Raw genomic sequence first — 22,648 nt, 5'->3', positions numbered from 1 at the left:
GGTAATCGCTGAATCTGTGAATGATCAGCAGCAGGCTGCTGGGCATGGCGAAGAGTAAGCACGGAGGCTAGGGGCATTAAACTGATTCCCGATGTGCTGTGAAGAGTGGAATGGTGGAGGTCACTGGATCTGTGAAAGGTGAGGATATACCAAAGTAGAAGTGTTTTGATCAGGCCAACGAATACACAGAGGGAGTGGGGATGTGGAACTGATCAAAGGAAAGTGCTGTAGTAGGTTCTGTCTAGAAGAGTCTACAGTATTTGGATTTTTTTTTTTGTTAATTATATTTTCCATTACACAAAAACTGTTTGTATATACAGTATGAAAAAGTGTGCCAGGATAATCATAACAAAAAGACTGCACTTGTTTTAATAAAGCACAGATTTGTTTTGACACATGTGGGAAACAGCCTGGACACAGACAGGTAGACATGATGGTTTCACCACACATGTTTAATTTCACTATATTTATAATGCTCGAAGTGCACAAACCAGTGCCGCAACACCAAACACCCCTTAAGCCCTGGCCACAACACACAATGCCTTTTCCTCTTCTGACCGCCTCCACTCCTCTCCTCTGAGCTCTGTCTTTCTCCTCTCCCAACTCCAGCCCTCAAATGAAGGGAGACGGCCCCTTTTATAGCCACCCGGATGTGCTCCAGGGGTCTTCCGGTAACCTTCCACCAACATGCCCTTGTGGCTGTGTACCCAGAAGCATTCCGGGTGTCGCCGATCCTCTTCCCCCCAGCACTTCCGGGTGTGGCGGAAGTGCTGAGGTTCAGGGCTCTCTAGACATTGGGGCCCCCCCTTGCAGCAACCATGGGCCCCTACAGGGTTGAGCTTCCAAAACAACCAGGGCGGTTGCCCCCACATGGTCTGAAGAAGGCGCAAGCCCTCCTCCGGTCCTCCTGGGCATCCTGGCCAGGTCGCCACCCTAGCCATCTCCGACACACTACGAATGCAGTTGTCTGTGGAGCTTATTATCTTACTGGTTCCTGAGTCATGAACCACAAGATGCCTGGAGGTTAATACGTGCTGGGACCGAGGGAGTGGGGCATCACAAGGTCACTGAGCACAAGTGACAATTTAAGAAGTACTTTCAAACATATTTGTTTGGAGAAAATTTGTAAAATGTCTATCATGCAAGAATATGCTACAATTTTCCAAATGTACTTCTAAAATTAATAAAAGCAAAATCCATCTGTCCATTTTATGAACATGTGTTTTACAATGCAGGGTCATAGAAGGGCCAGGAATGTTTCTGGCAGAACTGGACAAGGGTGTGAGGTGCCTGTCTATCATTAGTTGGCACTTTGTAGCCCAACACTCAGGATCCTAAGGATGTGTTATCCAGTTAGCCAGTTAGAGACTGTGTTATAGACTTAATTTTTGACTTCCTTTTTAGAGCTCCTGGTACGTTGGTATGTATTGTGAGAGAATAATTTAGAGGTAACAGCAGTATTTTAGGTTGCAGTGCACATTGAAATATATAAGCATTCATCTTAGAATTGTCATTAAGAGACTGCTGAAATGGTCAGGTAAACAAGGAGAATGTTCCTGAGGGATGGTTCAAAAACTTGGCCAATGCAACACTATTTCAATGCACCTAGTAAGACTTGCCTTTTGACACGTACACAGTTTTCATAACAGAATAAGAGCTGAATTCAAGAATAAGGATATAATGGAAAAAGACTTATTTTACTCTGGTTGTGTTCTGTGCAAAGGCACGTCATGTCTTTTAACCAATCAGAATGGGACGTAAAAATTAATTCTGCACTGTCATGTGTCATGCACGCACACACGATTAGGGGACAGTCAAAAGGCTCAATGGCACGTAGAAAATCAAGAGAGGAGGAACTGGAACGGGGCATTAATTCTTTTCTCTCCTTCCATCCACAGAAAAACGTCAGAATAAAAAGCAGTCCTACCCAACATAACACTCCAATCCACCACTTTCCTAACAGTAATAAGAAGACTCCTCTTCTAGCTCCAAGGACAATACCTCAGTTCCACCCTACTACTACCTTCTATTACACCAGCAGCTGTTAATTATACTTCCCGTTTAGCCTCCATAAAAGTCAAAGCATTTTTTTTTTGTTTTCTGTCAAATGTTTGAGTTTGTTTACATCTGTTTGACTGTACTGGAGCCTGAAACCAGTATACAGGGAGGCTTCCCAACACTTAACCTGTGTCTCTGTGCTTTTTATTTATCACATATGCAAATTTAATTGTCTATGAATATAATCCTCTAATTGTATTTTTTGATCATTCTGATCATGCTGTAACAGACTCCCTCTTCAGCATGGTGTGCAAGAATTATATTTATATATATAGCGCCCGACCCGGCACAGACTCACGCAGAGGCACGTGTAAAACAAATAGGGTTTTTATTTTTCTCTTCAGCCGTGGGGTACGTCTTTCCCGTGTCCCACAGGCCCAACACAGTCCCAAAAGCACAAAACACAAACTCTAAACAACCCTTTCTGCCACCACCACTCCTCCCAGGCAACCTCGTCCTCTTCCTCCCGATTCTGGCCAAGAATGAAGGGAGGTTGGCCCGCTTTATAGCCCACCCGGAAGTGCTCCAGGTGCCTGACCAGCTGGTCTTAATTACACCTCCGGGTGGGGCTGGTAAATCGTCCCTTGTGGTGGCTGGCTCTCCGCAGCACGCCCTAGCGGCCACCCCATCTCCCAACCGGGCTGTGGTGGACTCCATGTCCCATGGAGCCACGGGGGAGACTGAGGAAGGACCCACGGCCAGGGAGACTGCCGCCAGGCGCCCCGGGGAAGATATTGCACTGTCCATGGTGGCTCCCCGGGATGTATGTAGCAGAGGCGTCCCGGCCAGGCATGGGACCCGGCTGTCCGTCACAATATATATATATATATATATTTATGTAAATACTGTATGTCACAAATGAACAACCTTTCTCTTGCCTGATTACTCAAAAATATTTTATCAAATTAATATGTCAATTTCTACCACAGAACCATTATATAAGTTAATTTTTTCTAGGGTCACCTTGCCAGCATTCTAGATTGTGCTCAAACATTCTGGTGGTCTCTACAAGGTGCATCCATGATTTAGCATTGAGTTAACTTCCTGAAGACAACTGGGTGATCTTAGACTCCTACCCAGTGGTCTTCCTTGTGCTTTCAAAAGGATGCTTATTACTGTTTAACATTACTCATGGTATCATTATTACTCATTATTATTATTATTATTACTCATGATAACATTACTCTTTGTAATGTGCAGTAAAGACACAAATTCTGGTATTGTTAGTTAACTTGCAAAATTTTCAGGCAGAAACTGCAAATTATCATCACAAAGTTTTATATTGCAAGCAAGTTTAATACAAGGAATGACAACAGCAATGAGCAACAGCTAGAAAGAGAGAGAGAGAAAACCAGAAAGATGAGGTAGGAACAACTAAAACAGTCTTTGAAGACGGCCCTTTAGTGTTGTTCAGGCTGGTGCTGGGCATGCACATGTTGGCGTGTGCCGGTGTTAACTGATGATTGTTGTGCAGCATGTGCATGTTCATCAGAAGATACCAGCAGAGCACAAAAAGATGCATAAAAGGAAGCAGCTTAGTTCAGAAAGGAAAACAGAGAAGGAAAATAGAAGAAACAAAAAGAAAAAGTGATCACTGGTTGAGAGAGGAAAAGCCTAAGTAGGACAAGCTGGGCGGCATCCCTCTCACTAACTGCAGAGAGAAGGGCAGAAGGAAGTGCTCTTAACAGCGGAACAGACAAAAAGTGAGCTGGCGAGAGGAAGTGAAGCAATAGGAGCTGGTAGAAGGAGGGGGCTCAGATGAGGTGGAATCCAAAGATGGGCATGATGCCCTGAGGATTGCGGGTACCAGCTCAGGTGACAGTTTGAGTCAGTGGGTACCGGAAGAGGTAGAGAATCATGGGAATGTAGTGTGCAATGTCAGTGGGTTCTGACAAGCACAAGAAAAAAGCATGACAAAATTTACCTTTACATTGTGAATTTTAACATATTTATTAAATTTTATTTTGAACAGTGACACTGGTAGTTTTTATGGCATGATTTTATAGAGGTTTCCTGTATTACTGATGTCATTTGCACTTTCATTTTCCAGATTTTACAATAAACTGCTGTCTATTTTGCCAAGTCAGTCTCATTTGTTTACTCTTTTGCACTGGTCCATCCTTGGTTGTGGCTGTCACTGCCCTAGGAAGCGGGCAAAGCCAAGTCTGCAGGCACACAGGGGATCACAGAGTCCTTCAAGGTATACTTTGGCAAAGTCTTACACTAGGCATGAGACAATACATTTAGATGAAAATACAATTCACTTTGTAATTCAGGCTTTACAATACTCCAACTACAGTTAGGTCCATAAATATTTGGACAGAGACAACTTTTTTCTAATTTTGGTTCTGTACATTACCACAATAAATTTTAAAGTCTTGAACTCACGGACATCACCAGATGCTGGGTTTCCTCCTTTTTAATGCTCTGCCAGGCCTTTACTGCAGCGGCTTTCAATTGCTGTTTGTTTGTGGGCTTTCTGTCTGAAGTTTAGTCTTCAACAAGTGAAATGCATTCTCAATTGTGTTAAGATCAGGTGACTGACTTGGCCATTCAAGAATTTTCCACTTCTTTGCTTTAATAAACTCCTGGGTTGCTTTGGCTGTATGTTTTGGGTCATTGTCCATCTGTATCATGAAAGCGCCAATCAATTTGACTGCATTTAGCTGAATTTGAGCAGACAGTATGTCTCTGAACACCTCAGAATTCATTCGGCTGCTTCTGTCCTGTGTCACATCATCAATAAACACTAGTGTCCCAGTGCCACTGGCAGACATGCACGCCCAAGCCATCACACTGCCTCCACTGTGTTTTACAGATGATGTGGTATGCTTTGGATAATGAGCTGTTCCACACCTTCTCCATACTTTTTTCTTGCCATCATTCTGGTAGAGATTGATCTTGGTTTCATTGTCCAAAGAATGTTTTTCCAGAACTGTGCTGGCTTTTTTAGATGTTCTTTAGCAAAGTCCAATCTAGCTTTCCTATTCTTGAGGCTTATGAGTGGCTTGCACCTTGCAGTGCACCCTCTGTATTTACTTTCATGCAGTCTTCTCTTTGTGGTAGACTTGGATATCGATACGCCTACCCCTGAAGAGTGTTGTTCACTTGGTTGGCTGTTTCTCTCCACCATGGAAATGATTCTGCGATCATCCACCACTGTTGTCTTCCATGGGACGTCCAGGTCTTTTGCGTTGCTGAGTTCACCAGTGCTTGCTTTCTTTCTCAGGATGTACCAAACTGTAGATTTTGCCACTCATAATATTGTAGCAATTTCTCAGATAGGTTTTTTCTGTTTTCGCAGCTTAAGGATGGCTTCTTTCACCTGCATGGAGAGCTCCTTTGACCGCATGTTGTCTGTTCACAGAAAAATCTTCCACATGCAAGCACCACACCTCAAATCAACTGCAGGCCTTTTATCTGCTTAATTGATAATGACATAATGACGGACTTGCCCACAACTGCCCATGAAATAGCCTTTGATTCAATTGTCCAATTACTTTTGAGGCCCTGAAATGAAGGGATTGTGTTAAAAATGCTTTAGTTGCCTCACATTTTTATGCAATCATTTTGTTCAACCCACTGAATTAAAGCTGAAAGTCTGCACTTCAACTGCATCTGAGTTGTTTCATTTAAAATTCATTGTGGTAATGTACAGAACCAAAATTAGAAAAAAGTTGTCTCTGCCCAAATATTTATGGACCTAACTGTATATGAAATTTTCATAAAAGAAATGTAGTTTTACTTATTATGAGACATCAATAAATCAAACAAAAATTTTAATCAGTAGACAAAAGATGCTGTGGAATTTTTCCTTATTAGAATAAAATAGTCTTAAATATTACAATATTTGTACTGCAGAATAAGACATGTCACATGTTTATTAGCCTATGCAAGTAAGAATTTCACTGTACATGTGACAATAAATGACCTAATAAACCTATAAAGTTTCTTGAGTGCAAAACAATCAAAAATTATTTATCCTTTTGTTTTCTGCATAAACATCAAACACTGATGCAACAATAGCAGTTCATTTACTTCTGTTTGACTGCTGTATAGACCTGTTAGCTAAGGTTCTTGACTAAATCTATGAAGAACTAATTTATATCTCCTTTTAATAAACTAGGGGCTCCCTGCTTGCTTTGCTCGCCCACCCCGGGTTTGCTTTACCAGATATACTGTACAATTTAAAGAGATTGTTATTTTCAGGGGAATTGTTACATATGCATTATTTTCACTTTTACTTTAAAACTTTTGCAAAAACAATACTTGTCCTTTATTTCCGGCCCTGGACGTGGTTAATTCTCTCGCAGTATGTATAACGTTGCTTGTTTTGTGAATGGGGGATGCTAAACGCACTCTAAGGAGATGCCATCAGATCATCTGCTGTCTTTCTGCTGCTGCAGTTGGCGAGCTGCGCGTTTTTGTCACATTGCACGTCAATCATTTCAAAGCCCGTACAGCAGCTGTCCTTTTGCCACTTCATGTCTCTGCCGCTCGCGTTGTGAAGGGGGGGCTGAACGCATGCTAAGGAGTTGCCGTCGGATCATCTGCTGGCCTTCTGCTGCTGCTGCTGGCGAGCTGAGTGTTCTGCTTGTCACTTGTTGTTGTTTTAAGAGCTGAGAGCACAGGATGTCTGTCTGCCAAAAGCATTCCAACAACTGCTTTGTTAGATGTCCGTGAACTTGTTTTAAATGTTGTCTCACTGCCTTGTCTCACGGGACGTTAAAGTGTCTCTCTCGGGATGGCAAATTGTCTTCCGAGAAGACCACGTCTCGTCTCCCTCCCAGGATATTTTTTTATAATAGAGAGAAATATAAATATTTACACTCTGCTTGATGCTGAATCCTCTGCACCATAACCCTTATTCACTGAATACTGATGTAGCAGAAACAGACATCTCATTTGACCAGAAAAGCAAGCACTGGGAATATGGCTGCTTTCTCTCTCCACCATGCTAGAGGACTGTAGTTGCAAGATTCAGCACTGCATAATTCCTTCTTCCTGAAATGTATCCCCTATTTGTTAATCAATATCCATGAAAGGAGTATCGATGTTTTGAGCACTTATTCTCACATGCACAACTTGTGACAGCTGCACCAACTACAGCCGGTTGCACCAATCAGTTTCAAGTATATCGTGAGACCTGTTCAATACAGCAAGATTGTGTTTTGGCAATCCTTTGAAGACAAGTTTGTGGTAGCAGTGGTGTATAATTGGCCATACTTGTCAAGGAATATGAACCCCCTAAATTGAGTGGTTTACGTGGGACACACTTAACCCGTGGTCCCTGCCCACTTTTGCATACAGAGATTTCTAGGTTGCGCACTGAGATCTTTAACTAACCTGTACCTCATTATACACAGTGAATATCAATTTTGTGAAAGTTCAAGTGCATCGTTTTTCAAATCAGATTTTTACATCCCCTGCTTTCAACAAAAGATGTTTTCATTTGCCTTTGTGTTTCATTTCCATCAGGTGGTAATGTCATGCAATACACAATACAATGTCCATTTTTTCTCTATTGCAAAATTTGAAACAACATTGTCTTAGACCAGGGCTTCTCAATTATTTTCTGTCATGCCCCCCCTAGGAAGAAGAAAACATCTCGCGCCCCCCGCGCGACTATAAATAGTATCATTTGTCTATAAAATTGTTATAAGTACACCTCTGCATAACACTGTATCCTTATTAGCATTATAAGAGAATAAAAAAAGAAAGAAATATGGACCAATTTACAACAAAGAATAGCTTTATTAAATGTAACAGAAAAGATTTAAAGTGCATTCTAAATTAAAAAAAAATGTAAAAGAAAAATAAAAAAGCATGTTCCCCGAGGTCAAACGCGCCCCCCTTGACGGAGCCACGGGGGTGCGCCCCACTATTTGAGAAACACTGTCTTAGACTAATAAAATGAAAGTCACTTCACTTATAATAGAGTTTCAAGGTCAGAAGGGAATCACACCAGAGGAATCTGTGAACCTTGTCTGCATATGGCATGCTTGTGTTCACACCACTATGTTGACAAGACAACTAGTTATAAGAATTTTTAGCAACATTAGTGGTGCAAAGATTTTAGGATTTTGAAAGTCGTGTACATGAAAATTGAGTCTTACATATACAGCAGTACACAATTCCTTATGATTTGATAAACTTTGTTACTCTCTGAGGGGAAATTGTCTTTTTGCATGACTATTGGAGGTCAGAGCGCAGGGTCAGCTATTATTCAGCACCCCAGGAGAACATTTTCAGGTTAAGGGTGTTGCTCAATGGCCCAATGGAGTAAGATCATTTTAGGGAAAATGGGATTTGAACCAGCAACTTTCCAGATACTTAGCCACTACTCTGCACCGGAGGCAAAGCCCTCCAGGACAAGAACAGCAACAATGAATATCACCAAATTGGCACAGCCCTGAGTCTGGCTATATGAGTAGGTCCTGTGATGGACAGGCCTCCTTCTAGGATTGGTTTCTCCTTAAACATGTTGCTGATGAGATAGACCTTCACAGGGTAATAGAGCCTGTTATCCTGTAACCCTGAATTGGATTAAGTACATTTGAGAATATCATCATATAAACAGTGCTTAGATGTGTATGCTGGCAAATGAATGGATAAACTTTGATGGATTTGCATCTAATTCATTTGTGGTTGTTACTTTGTACCTGATGCTGCCTAGTCAGACCAGGGCCTCATGTTATAAAATATGTGAATGAGTAAATTTGTAAAAATAAATGAAACGCAATTTGGAATTGGTCTCCCTTATATGTAAAAATTGATAGAAAATAAAACGTTCCTGGTGGAGAGCCAGAACATTGTGGCCAGGAATGAAAACAAAGGTGAAAAATTCCAAAAAAAAACAAAACAAAATATAATTTTCCCAAAACTCTAACCCAAGCTCACAATTTAAAAAGCATTCCAAAATTCCTTTGCTCTGAATAAGTTTATTATTTCTGTGTTCTAAAAGCACAATTGCGGTTTAAACTGAATCTAAAATTTTGGACACCAAGAGGAGCACAGTGTCTCTTTCTACACTTCAGGAAAGCGACATCATGACACACAACTTCCTGCCATCACATGGTGCCAAGAACAAAATGGTGACCAAAATTAAAAACACAAAGCAACACAATAAACAAAATATAATCAATGAATCCAATATGACAAAATGACAAAAAATATCAAAATCTCACTAAATCAATACAGAAATAAAGAATATAGCATTTCTGTTTTATCCATCCATCCATCCTCTTCCGCTTATCCAAGATCGGGTCACAGGGGCAGCAGCTTCAGCAGAGATGCCCAGACTTCCCTCTCCTCAGCCATTTCTTCTAGCTCTTCTGGAGGAATCCCGAGGCGTTCCCAGGCCAGCCGAGAGACATAGTCCCTCCAGCGTGTCCTGGGTCTTCCCCGGGGTCTCCTCCCGGTTGGACGTGCCCTGAACACCTTGCCAGGGAGGCGTCCAGCAGGCATCCTAATCAGATGCCCGAGCCACCTCATCTGACTCCTCTCTACTCTGAGCCGCTCCCGGATGACTGAGCTTCTCACCTTGTCTTTAAGGGAAAGCCCAGACACCCTGCGGAGGAAACTCATTTCAGCCGCTTGTATTTGCGATCTCATTCTTTCGGTCACTACCCATAGCTCATGACCAGGCGATGGTAGGAACGTAGATCGACTGGTAAATTGAGAGCTTTGCTTTACGGCTCAGCTCCTTTTTTCACCATCACAGACCGATGCAGAGCCCGCATCACTATGGACGCCACAACGATCTGACTGTTGATCTCACGCTCCATTCTTCCCTCACTCGTGAACAAGATCCTGAGATATTTGAACTCCTCCACCCTTTTCCTGCTGAGGACCATGGTGTCGGATTTGGAGGTGCTGATTCCCATCCCAGCCGCTTCACACTCAGCTGCGAACCGATTCAGAGAGAGCTGAAGATCACGGCCTGATAAAGCAAATAGGACAACATCATCTGCAAAAAGCAGTGACCCAATCCTGAGTCCACCAAACCGGACCCCCTCAACACCCTGGCTGCGCCTAGAAATTCTGTCCATAAAAGTTATGAACAGAATCGGTGACAAAGGGCAGCCCTGGCAGAGTCCAACTCTCACTGGAAACAGGTTCGACTTACTGCCAGCAATGCGGACCAAGCTCTGACACCGGTTGTACAGGGACTGAACAGCTCTTATCAGGGTGTCCGGTACCCCATACACCCGGAGTACCCCACACAGAATTCCCCGAGGGACATGGTCGATTGCCTTTTCCAAGTCCACAAAACACATGTAGACTGGTTCGGCAAACTCCCATGCACCCCTCCAGGACCCTGCTAAAGGTGTAGAGCTGGTCCACTGTTCCGCGACCTTGGACGAAAACCACACTGTTCCTCCTGAATCCGAGGTCGACTATCTGACGGACCCCCCCAGAACCCCCGAATAGACTTTTCCAGGAAGGCTGAAGAGTATGATCCCTCTGTAGTTGGAACACACCCTCTGATCCCCTTTCTTAAAGAGGGGGACCACCACCCCTGTCTGCCAATCCAGAGGCACTGTCCCGATGTCCATGAGATGTTGCAGAGACATGTCAGCCAAGACAGTCCTACAACATCCAGAGCCTTGAGGAACTTCGGGCATATCTCATCCACTCCTGGGGCCCTGCCACCAAGGAGTTTTTTAACCACCTCGGTGACCTTAGTCCCAGAGATGGGGGAGTCCACTTCCGGGTCCCCAGGCTCTGCTTCCTTATTGGAAGGCATGTTAGTGGGATTGAAGAGGTCTTTGAAGTACTCCCCCCACCGACCCACAGTGTCCCGAGTTGAGGTCAGCAGCGCACCATCCCCACCATATACAGTGTTGACACTGCACTGCTTCCCCCTCCTGAGACGCCGGACGGTGGACCAGAATCTCCTAGAAGCCGTCCGAGAGTTGTTCTCCATGGCCTCCCCAAACTCCTCCCACGCCCGAGTTTTTGCCTCAGCAACCACCGAAGCCGCATTATGCTTGGCCTGCTGGTACCTATCAGCTGCCTCCAGATTCCCACAGGACAAAAGGGTCCGGTAGGACTCCTTCTTCAGCTTGACGGCATCCCTCACTGCCAGGTTCCACCAACGGGTTCAGGGATTGCCGCCATGACAGGCACAGACCACCTTACGGCCACAGCTCTGGTCAGCCGCCTCAACAATAGAGGCACGGAACATGGCCCATTCGGACTCGATGTCCCCCACCTCCCTCGGGGCGTGGTTGAAGTTCTGCCGGAGGTGTGAGTTGAAGCTACTTCTGACAGGGGACTCTGCCAGACATTCCCAGCTGACCCTCACAACACATTTGGGCCTACCAGGCCTGACCGGCATTCTCCCCCACCATCGAAGCCAACTCACCACCAGGTGGTGATCAATTGACAGCTCCGCCCCTCTCTTCACCCGAGTGTCCAAGACATGTGGCCACAAGTCTGACGACACGACCACAAAGTCAATCTTCGAACTGAGGCGTAGGGTGACCTGGTGCCAAATGCACATATGAACACCCCTATGCTTGAACATGGTGTTTGTTATGGACATTCCGTGATGAGCACAGAAGTCCAATAACAAAACACAGCTTGGGTTCAGAGCAGGGGGGCCATTCCTCCCAATCACGCCCTTATAGGTCTCACTGTCATTGCCCACCACCCAACTCACACTGCACTCGACCTCCTTGGCCCCTCCTACAGGTGGTAAGCCCATGGGAAAGGGGACCCACGTTGTCTCTTGGTGCAGGCCCGACCACCAGGCACTCGCCATCGAGCCCCACCTCCAGGCCTGGCTCCAGAGGGGGGCCCCAGTGACCCACGTCTGGGCAAGGGAAAACGTTATCAAAGCTTTTTGTTCTTCATAGGAGGTTTGGTTGAACCGCTCATTGTCTCATCCCTCACCTAGGATCAGTTTGCTTTGGGTGACCCTACCAGGGGCAACAAAGCTCCTAGGATCATTGGGACACGCAAACCCCTCAACCACGATGAGGTGTCGGTTCAAGGAGGAGATTTCTGTTTTATTAGATTAGATAAACGTTATTATACTCCATGCAAACTTCATTGACACCAACTCCTGGAATCTTTCAAATTTTTACAGCATGCTGCCATATCCCAAGTCCCCGAGTTTGTTGTTGGGAAGTACATGGATTTTTTTTTCTGTTTTTGCACATTCTACCAAAGTGTTTGTGCTTTCTTAGAGTACACTTTTTTCCCCCAACTACACAACAAACATGAAGAAGTGACAGTAACAGAAGACTCTAAACTGGCCCTGTGCACGTGAGTTGTGGTGTGTGTGCAGTTTTGCTGGTTCCTACCTTGCTTCACACCAGGACAGACTAAACTACCCACAACGTAGATTTAGAAAAGCTGAGGGAGAAAATGTGTGTATGGACTTTACCTCTTAATCAACAGTTCTGCATTTAATACTGGAAGTCTGCAATATAAAATTCACATTATCACAGCCGTTGATGCTAATTCCTATGTAACATTAATTCGGTTTAGGGATACAACATCTGCTAGTCATTTTCCATAGGTAGAAAGTACTCAAAGAAAACTGAGGGAATTTAACAAAGAAAACTGCTGCCCCATCTTTGTAGTAAACTTTTTCAGTGTGCTGAGAACACCTTGAACTCCTTCTGAGCAGATACATGCTGTACTTTATGTGAGGCATTTTTAAATATCTGCTGGTATTCAGCTTCAGAACATGAAGACCTTCTTTACAAAATAATATTCACAATGTGCCAGCAGTGAATGTATGTATTCAAGGCTCAGGGGTTTTTTCTCTTCTTCCTAGGTTAAATTAAGCATCCATTTTCCCTTCAAGAGATAAGGCTGTAAGAACTGTTAGCTTTTTAGAAGAGAGGAATTAGATACATAATCCCAACTAGCTGTGCAGCAGCGGGATTGAAGAATAATGGCTGGCAGCTAGACTGCACTGTCAGGGCAGAGCCATCAGTCGCTGATTATAAAGCAGATACTCTCTCTGTCTGCATACAGCCCATGGGTAACAGAATTTTGGGGTTTTCAATTTTTCCGTATGCCACCTAACAAAGCTGTATATTGCTTCTGAATAAATAACTGCTGGCCCAGTGGATATTTAATATAATCATAGACTTTTTAAATTATTTCTGGGGGAATGACGAAATGAGAAACAACAGTAACTATGTCTGCTTGGATGACGTTCACTATTTAAATTCTATATTTATTATATATTAGTCTTTTAGACTGTTCACACATCTAATCCGAGACCATGTCAGGTTTAATGACTACAGTTCCTGAATCTTATTAACTCTCGAGTATTTTAAATGGAATGACTAGGAAGGTGGGGTGAGACAAATGATGACTTCCATAAGACTTTTCACTATGGTTCCAAATCTCATATTGCCAGCCAATCATGTTGGAGCACACTAGAATAAATCACAACCCTGACCCATTTTTTTCCACTTATGTCAATTAACACACATAAAATATCAAACAGACATACAGTATCTGGTGTTTCTAGAGTTCAAGAAGATTTATGTAAATTGCATAGTCCAAAACACTCTTTTTCCTTCTTTCCTTGCAGTCCTCAATGTTCCTCACGGTTTTCAATGTACAGTACTTTTTGATAAAACGCTCGTTAGCAGTTAACCGCCATAGACACAGACTTGTGACTTGCTATGATTAAACCAAACCTATTTGATTTTGTTATAGGAAGTGGCAAATCGTTGTATGCTACTATAACTGAGTTGGTGGTGGCGCCATACTACACATTGATGATAACAAGCACACATAACAATTCTGTACAACTTACTATGCTTAAATTCGTGCAAATGAAATCTAAAAGTAAATATTGTAGGAGAACTTGTGATTAAAAATAGACAAAAGTCAACACTATTGTGTAGGTTCTGCTCTCTTCTGTAGCTAGTTTGCAATTCATGCTGCAAAGCTGGAAAGAAGTGAGGCTTTGAGGTAGATTGAAAGTGATGTCAGTCCTCATCAGAGGCCTCCTGCCATGAAAAGATGGAAGCATAAGACAGTTTATAGACTGTCCATCACACTTAGTCTTTCCACTGTGCTTCCTAAATGCAAACTTGTAAGGTACCAAACTGACTCGAGTTTAGAGATATAACAGTATATACAGTACATACAAAAAGTCTATACATGAAGATTATTTTCTTTATATATATTTGCTTTATATATATACACACACATACACTCTTCCTGTGCCCCCTACTTGCTTCGCTCGCCCACCCCACGCTTCACGCTAGCCACTTCACATCTTAGCTGCTCACGTTGTGGGGATCTGAATACACGCTAAAGAAGGATCAGCTGCTGGCTTGCTGTTAGCTGCTACCGAGCTGCGTGATCTGCATGTTGCACTGCGTGTCGATCATTTAAAAGCATGTACAGCAGCTGTCCTTTTGTCTCACTTCCTTGTCTTGAGGGACGTGGGAAGTCATCTCTGAGAAATTGTTTGTAAGTAGGGCATGATGTGCATGTAGTCCCGCAAGACTTCCAAGTGTCTCTCTGAGATGATCACGTCTGACCCAAAATTTTTTTATATATATATACAGTGAACCCTCGTTTATCATGGTTAATCTGTTCCAGACTCTACCGTGATAAATGAATTTTCGCGAAGTAGGATTCTTTATTTATAAATCTAATATTTTCGCAGTTAGAGTATTGAAAACCTATTTACGACCTTCTAAATACGTTTTTTAACATTATTAGAGCCCTCTAGACATGAAATAACACCCTTTAGTCACCATTACACTCACATTACCCAATATATTAGACAAAATAAGAGAAAATAAGACATATTAGACGTTACAAATATCATATTACTAGGCGCACTCGCCTTTTAAGGCGACCGACTTTTATCCTCAATTTTTGTGCGCTCCATGTGTACATCAGGCATGTAAAGTGTAGGGAATGAGAACATCAAAGTGCCCATTCATAACATCTCCCGAAAACCTCAGTTTTTTTTATCCCCTCAAGTGCCTGTCCAAAGTCGTACAATGTCAGCCCGAATCTGTGCAGCGCTGTGTCTGGTCCTCTTTTAGAGCCATTTCCATATCAGGTAGTAAATGCCAGTATGCTTTCATTTGTCACGTGGGGATTCAGGACTCTTTTAAATACTCTGAATTTCTTCAATTGTCTGAGATGATAAATTCACTGCTTTGTCTTTCTCACCAGAATGTCTGCGTGTTGGACTATGATGCAGATTCTCAGGTAAACACTTGACCATCTCCACTGCAGTACAGTTACAGTTCACTCAGTACTTCACTTCTTATTCCATCCATCCGAACTGAATCCGAACACAGGGTCTGCTGGAGCCAATCCCAGCCAACACAAGGCAGGAAACAATCCTGGGCAGGGTGCCAGCCCACTGCAGGACACACACAAACACACCCACACACCAAGGTCAATTTAGAATCGCCAATCCACCTAACCTGCATGTCTTTGGACTGTGGGAGGAAACCCACGTAGACACGGGGAGAACATGCAAACTCCACGCAGGGAGAACCCGGGAAGCGAACCCTGGTCTCCTAACTGCGAGGCAGCAGCGCTACCACTGCGCCACCGTGCCGCCCTTTCACTTCTTATTCTCCCTGCTAAAACCTACTATGAGCTGTTTTGTTTGACTGACATTGACGGACAGACTGATTTCCTAACACCATAGTGACAGGCCAGCCACTTCATCTAGGTAGAGCTTCACATTGATGCTAATGAGGCCTACCACAGCTGTATCATCAGCAAATTGTACAATGGTGTGTGAACTGTACCCGGCTACTCATTCATGTCTGCATACTGAATAATACAGCAGGGGACTAAGAACACACCCACAGGGTAGTTGAGCTGAATGTGTATTTTCCCACCCTGACTATCTGAGGTCTAGTTGTGGCCTAACCTACACAATGAAGTCAAAAGACTTCAGGCAACTCAGTGAAAAGATGAATGGAAAAAAAGTCAGGGATGGAGACAAGGCAATAACCAAGTCACTGAACATCACTTGGAGTTCAGTTACAGTTGTGCTTGAAAGTTTGTGAACCCTTTAGAATTTTCTATAGTTCTGCATAAATATGACCTAAAACATCATCAGATTTTCACTCAAGTCCTAAAAGTAGATAAAGAAAAAACAGTTAAACAAATGAGACAAAAATATACTTGGTCATTTATTTATTGAGGAAAATGATCGAATATTACATATTTATGACTGGCAAAAGTATGTGAACCTTTAGGAATAGTAGTTAGTTTGAAGGTAAAATTACAGTCAGGTGTTTTCAATCAATGGGATGACAATCAGGTGTGAGTGGGCACCCTGTGTCATTTAAAGAACAGGGATCTATCAAAGTCTGCTCTTCACAACATGTTTGTGGAAGTGTATCATGGCACGAACAAAGGAGATTTCTGAGGACCTCAGGAAAAGAGTTGTTGATGCTCATCAGGCTGGAAAAGGTTACAAAACCATCTCTAAAGAGTTTGGACTCCACCAATCCACAGTTAGACAGATTGTGTACAAATGGAGGAAATTCAAGACCATTGTTACCCTCCCCAGGAGTGCTCGATCAACAAAGATCACTCCAAGAGCAAGGCGTGTAATAGTCAGTGAGGTCACAAAGGACCCCAGGGTAACTTCTAAGCAACTGAAGGCCTCTCTCACATTGGCTAATGTTCATGTTCATGAGTCCACCATCAGGAGAACACTGAACAACAATGGTGTGCATGGCACGGTTGCAAGGAGAAAGCCACTGCTCTCCAAAAAAAAGACATTGCTGCTTGTCTGCAGTTTGCTAAAGATTACGTAGACAAACCAGAAGGCTATTGGAAGAATGTTTTGTGGACAGATGAGACCAAAATAGAACTTTTTGGTTTAAATTAAAAGCGTTATGTTTGGAGAAAGGAAAACACTGCATTCCAGCATAAGAACCTTATCCCATCTGTGAAACATGGTGGTGGTAGAGTCATGGTTTGGGCCTGTTTTGCTGCATCTGGGCCAGGATGGCTTGCCTTCATTGATGGAACAATGAATTCTGAATTATATCAGAGAATTCTAAAGGAAAATGTCAAGACATCTGTCTATGAACTGAATCTCAAGAGAAGGTGGGTCATGCAGTAAGACAACAACCCTAAGCACACAAGTCGTTAATGTTTTGGAATGGCCAAGTCAAAGTCGTGACCTTAATCCAATCGAAATGTTGTGGAAGGACCTGAAGCGAGCAGTTAATGTGAGGAAACCCACCAACATCCCAGAGTTGAAACTGTTCTGTACGGAGGAATGGGCTAAAATTCCTCCAAGCTGGTGTGAAGGAATGATCACAAGTTAACGGAAACGTTTAGTTGCAGTTATTGCTGCAAAGGGGGGTCACACCAGATACTGAAAGCAAAGGTTCACATACTTTTGCCACTAACAAATATGTAATATTTGATCATTTTCCTTAATAAATAAATGACCAAGTATAATATTTTTGTCTCATTGGTTTAACTGCTTTCTCTTTATCTACTTTTAGGACTTGAGTGAAAATCTGATGATGTTTTAGGTCATATTTATGCAGAAATATAGAAAATTCTAAAGGGTTCACAAACTTTCAAGCACAACTGTAAGTCAATAATTAAGAAACTGAATTAGTATGGCGTAGCTGTGAATTTACCTAGAGTAGGCCATCCATAAAAACAGAGTGATTGTGCAAGAAGAAGACTAGAGAGGGAGAAAACCAAGAGAATGAAGACAACTCTGAAGGACTTACAAGCCACAGTGGATAGGATTGGAGAGACTGTACAGACAGTAACTGTTACCTGGGTGCTTCACTACATGCAGCTTTATAGCAGAGTGTCAAAAAGAAAGCCGCTGTTAAAATATATATATTTATGACATGTGAGTCTGTCAGAAGACACATGGAGTACTGAAATCAGTTGAAAGAAGGTTTTATGTTCTGATGAGACTACAAATGAACGTTTTGTCCATCAAATTAAACACCATCTTTCAATAATGCATATTATCAAAAACATACCATTCCTACTGTAAAGCATGGCAGTGGCAGCATCATGCTGTGGAGATGCTTCTCGGCAGCAGGCCTTGGAAGGCTTTTGATTAACATGTTTAAGTGAATGCAGCAAAACACAGGGAAATCCAGGAGGAAAACCTGAGGCAGTCTGAAAAGAAAAACACACCTTGGGGGAAGATTTTTTGTTCTAGCAAGAAAACCTCAAGTATAAAGCCAAAATTACACAGGAATTGCCTAAAACAGCAGTGTTAATGTCCTGTTCAGAATTGGTGGCCGGACTTTAAAAGACTGTTCATTTACACTCCCCATGCAGACTGAAAGAGCTTCAGCAGTTGTGCAAAGAAAAAGGGGGAAAAATTGCAGTGCAAAACTAATAGAGACACAGGCTTAAAGATGTCATGGCTGCCAAAGGTTAATTTAGTAAATACTGTGAGGAATACTTATCATTTTGTGTTTTGTATTTGTGATTAATTTAGATCACTTTGCAGAGATCTGTTTTCACTTTCACATTTAAAAAAGTGCTTTTCTGTTTATTTGTTTTTAAATGTCCACATTAAATCCACTGTAATTCAATGTTGTATATTGGTAAAATGTGAAACCTTCCAACTGGGTGAATACCTTTTATAGCCACAGTATAATTATGCCTATACAACCATGTTTCTTTTAGAACAGAGTGCTTTCACACTCTCGATATACCCAACATGGAGAAAATGTGTTCAGAAAATGGACAGCTCAGTATTCTAGCAAATCAAAACCTGAGAAAACAAAATGGGATGATTATGTGCACATCTAGAGGCTAAACACATAAAAATACATGTCAGGAAACCCACCATAAGGATGTGCTGCTTAAACTAAAAAACACAACGTAAGTAGCAACACCGATGGCTATAGAGCTTCATTTGAATGGCTGGGGAGAATTCTAATTGTTTAATTTTTATACTCAAATTGAGACTCGCTGGATTAGTTATTTGTTTCCGAATTAAATTTCACTTCTTTAAATATGAAAATAAATAAGAGGGAGGATTGGAAACAGAACTCTAAAGTACATGAAGCCCTTAAAGTGACCAATACTGCAGTCAGGAGAAAGATGAAAAAAATTAAAGAGTGATTGGCTAGGCCAGGCCACAAGTTTAAAAAATGGCATAAGCGTTTATTTGCTCAGAGTAAATCAGCTTATTCAGCTTCTCGTGAAAAGTAATACCCCTAAGCTTTGCAATGGTCTTTCTTTGCTTTGCTCTGGAGTTTGTCCAATGCAATTAAATCCTTCAATATCCTTCATGTGATAAAGAGTAAAAATTGCACTGCATTTGAGATGTTGTCTGAAGTCTGCTTTATATATCATCACTGTGTGAAGTATCTTTGTTCATGCTTTTAGCTCAGTTTTCGTGTTTATATTACATTTCTTTTCATACTGTAGTTGTCATCATTGTATAGCACACAGGTCTCATAAGCTGAAGTGTGTTTAATAAGAGTACATTACACCAAAATTGAATTATATAATGACTTTCATATCTAACCAGCCATCCTTTAAAAAGCATTCAATGTGGCTGCACTGTTGTGGAGATTGATTTGAAGCTGGAAGCTTTCAGGTTCAATTTGGCTTCCACCCTAGTGCATGATCCTGTGCACCAACTGTTTTTTAAAAAGAAGGCAGAATATAAAATGTACATGTAAAGAAACGGCAGGATGGGATGATTTCTTCTCTTGTATTTGGTAAACTGTTTTAATCTCCAAGGGCACTTTGTCTTTTCCCGTGACCTTTGGAGTAGGCTCAAAGGAGTAGGATTTATGATGATGACGACTATAGAAAGGTGCCACATATGATAAAGTGTTTTACAATCTTAATTTTTATTTGAATTCATGTTCTAAATACAGGAGCCAAGTGTGTCTTGATGCATTAATGAACTGGAATTAATGGAGAGAGAGTTGAGCAGGTAACAAAATAAAAGTATTTGGGTATTTACTTTGATAGTCAGCTGTGTTGGGTCCATCATGTGGAATGTGTTTGTTGCAGGGTTGGTCAACACCTGTACTTGTGATGGCTTAGGGTCCATTAAGTAGACAAAAAATGTTATTTTACTGAGTAGCTATTGAATCAGTTATTCATTATGGCATTATAATATGGTTTGGTAATTTGACTGAATAATTGGTGTATGTCCCATCTGCTCTCCAAGATATTTTTTGAGGAGACAATATGGGAAAAAGAGGTCCTTTCATCGGTTTGGCTGGCTGAGCAACGTTTCAGCCGTGGAATGGCCAAATGGGGAGGCAGCTTGACGGATGAGGTCTCCAGAACTCTAAAAATATCCAAATCTTATTATGTGATATCATCTACTGTTAAATTCTGCTCCGTACTTCTAAAATTTGTATTATTATGCTGTATTAAGGATTTGTTCTGTTCTGTGTATTGTGTTGTATTGACCCCTTCTTTGACACCCACTGCACGCCCAACCTACCTGGAAAGGGGTCTCTCTTTGAACTGCCTTTCCCGAGGTTTCTTCCATTTTCCCTACAAGGTTTTTTTTGGGAGTTTTTCCTTGTCTTCTCAGAGAGTCAAGGCTGGGAGGCTGTCAAGAGGCAGGGCCTGTTAAAGCCCATTGCGGCACTTCCTGTGTGATTTTGGGCTATACAAAAATAAACTGTATTGTATTGTATTGTATAATATGGAGGCAGGACATTATAATACTTGGTGACCCAACTCTTTATAAGGAGTATGAGCTAATGCCTTCAGGCAATAGATACAATTATCATCCTGTAAGTTGAACAGGTGTAAATTTTCATTAATTCCACAATCAATTAAATGATTAAATAATAAGTTTTAGTTTTTTTGAAAGGCAAGGTGTAATATTTTTTGGTGTCAGGTAGTTGTGTAATATTCTGTGTAATGTAATTAGTGTGTTATGTATGTGACTGAGACACATGTGATCTCTCGTAGGTCCTGGACAAATTTCTCTTTAAGAGAGACGAAGGCTAACCTAACCTAACTGTTTGAGAGGTAATCAGCAGGTCCCATTACTCTCACTTTACAAGACATGCCGGCCCTGCCAACTGCACATTGTAATCAATGTGTTTAGAGCTTCGCTCAACATGGTACTGGGACTTGGTGTGGAGTTTTAGATCTACAAATACCAATCTAAACATATGCAGCTGTATGTTAAGATGTTTGTTAGTCCTGATTTGTGTTTGTGGTACAATACACATTTTACAGTGATCTCAGCTTTCAACTCACTTGCAGTTCCAACATGACTGAATATTTTTTATCATGTAATATTAACTTTAAACTCGTATGTGTCTCACCTCTGTAGAGAGCAGAGTTGCAACATCAGAGATGGCTGTAGATGTAGCATATTGATTCTCTTTGCAGTACTTAATGGCCATACCTATGGCACTTACAAAAAATGTGCTTTTTAGAAGCTCATACAAATAAAAGATCAATACAAACATTTATCTATCTTAGGTTGATGGCCCTGTAGACACTAACACAAATGCCAAACAAACTGCTGCTGTTTGTATACTTGCATTGCCACGTGTAGTAGAACTGGTTAAAAGAAAAAGACAGTGAAGGCACTCACAGGCTAGGAAGGGGTAACCCAGGAAGTAAGTTTTTCTGAATTTCACATTCTCCTATTAACCTCCTTAGCGTTACTCGGGCCGCAAAAACTGTGGTAAAAGCGTTACTCCAGAGTATCAATCGGGCAACTGTACAGATGCATTTCGCGTAAATGTTAGAACTTAGAATCACTCAAGCTGTGAAAGTGCTGTCAGTGTTGGAGAAATAATGTCTGAGTGCAGGTTTTCACTAATTATGAAGACAACAATGAAGAGTTTAATGAGAATACACATCCAGCAGCCAAACTGAAGAAAATTTGGGAGTTATACCAGGGCATTGTAGCAAATTTTGGAGACCTTGATGTCAGAATCAATGAAAGTCTCATGGCTTATAAGGGCAGACTGTCATGGATACAGTACATCGCTTTATGAGACTTGTGAATCTAAAATGGGATATACATCTGGAATTAGGTTCTGTACACAGAGAAAGTGACAACGTTTGATCTGAAATACAATAAGTATGGCATTGCTACGTCATCGGTGCTGATTTTGATACATGCCTTGCTCGATCAAGTTTATTGCGTAACCATGGACAATTTTTTATACTTTGCCAAAGCTATTTGACATGTTGCTGCAAAGAAAGACTGATGCATATGGAACAGTTTGCCCCAGAGCTAAATTACAGTGAGGTGCGCTAGTAGCTTAAGGGTAAAGGGCTTGTGCTGAAATGGAAAGACAAGAATGAGGTTTGTCTTCTTAGCACTTTACATAATGCAGCTATGGTCACAGTACAAGAAAAAGGCAACGAGCAGGTTACAAAGTCTTGTGCTGTGGTCGATGAGCGGTGTAGATCATGCAGATTAAGATTTGACTTTCTAACCTGTTATGCAGAGGCAACAAAGGAAATAAAACAAAAAGATATTTTTTCATCTGGTGAAACAGTGCATTTGGAATGCATTCATCTTTTACAAAGAAAAAGCTGGCAAAACTGCATCTCATGCAAACTTCGCATGCCATCTTGCAGATCAAATCATTGCCACGCATTCACGTCCACC

Source organism: Polypterus senegalus, chromosome 4, assembly GCF_016835505.1.
Source record: "Polypterus senegalus isolate Bchr_013 chromosome 4, ASM1683550v1, whole genome shotgun sequence".
Lineage (NCBI taxonomy): Eukaryota > Metazoa > Chordata > Cladistia > Polypteriformes > Polypteridae > Polypterus > Polypterus senegalus.
This window is presented reverse-complemented; position numbering follows the sequence as displayed.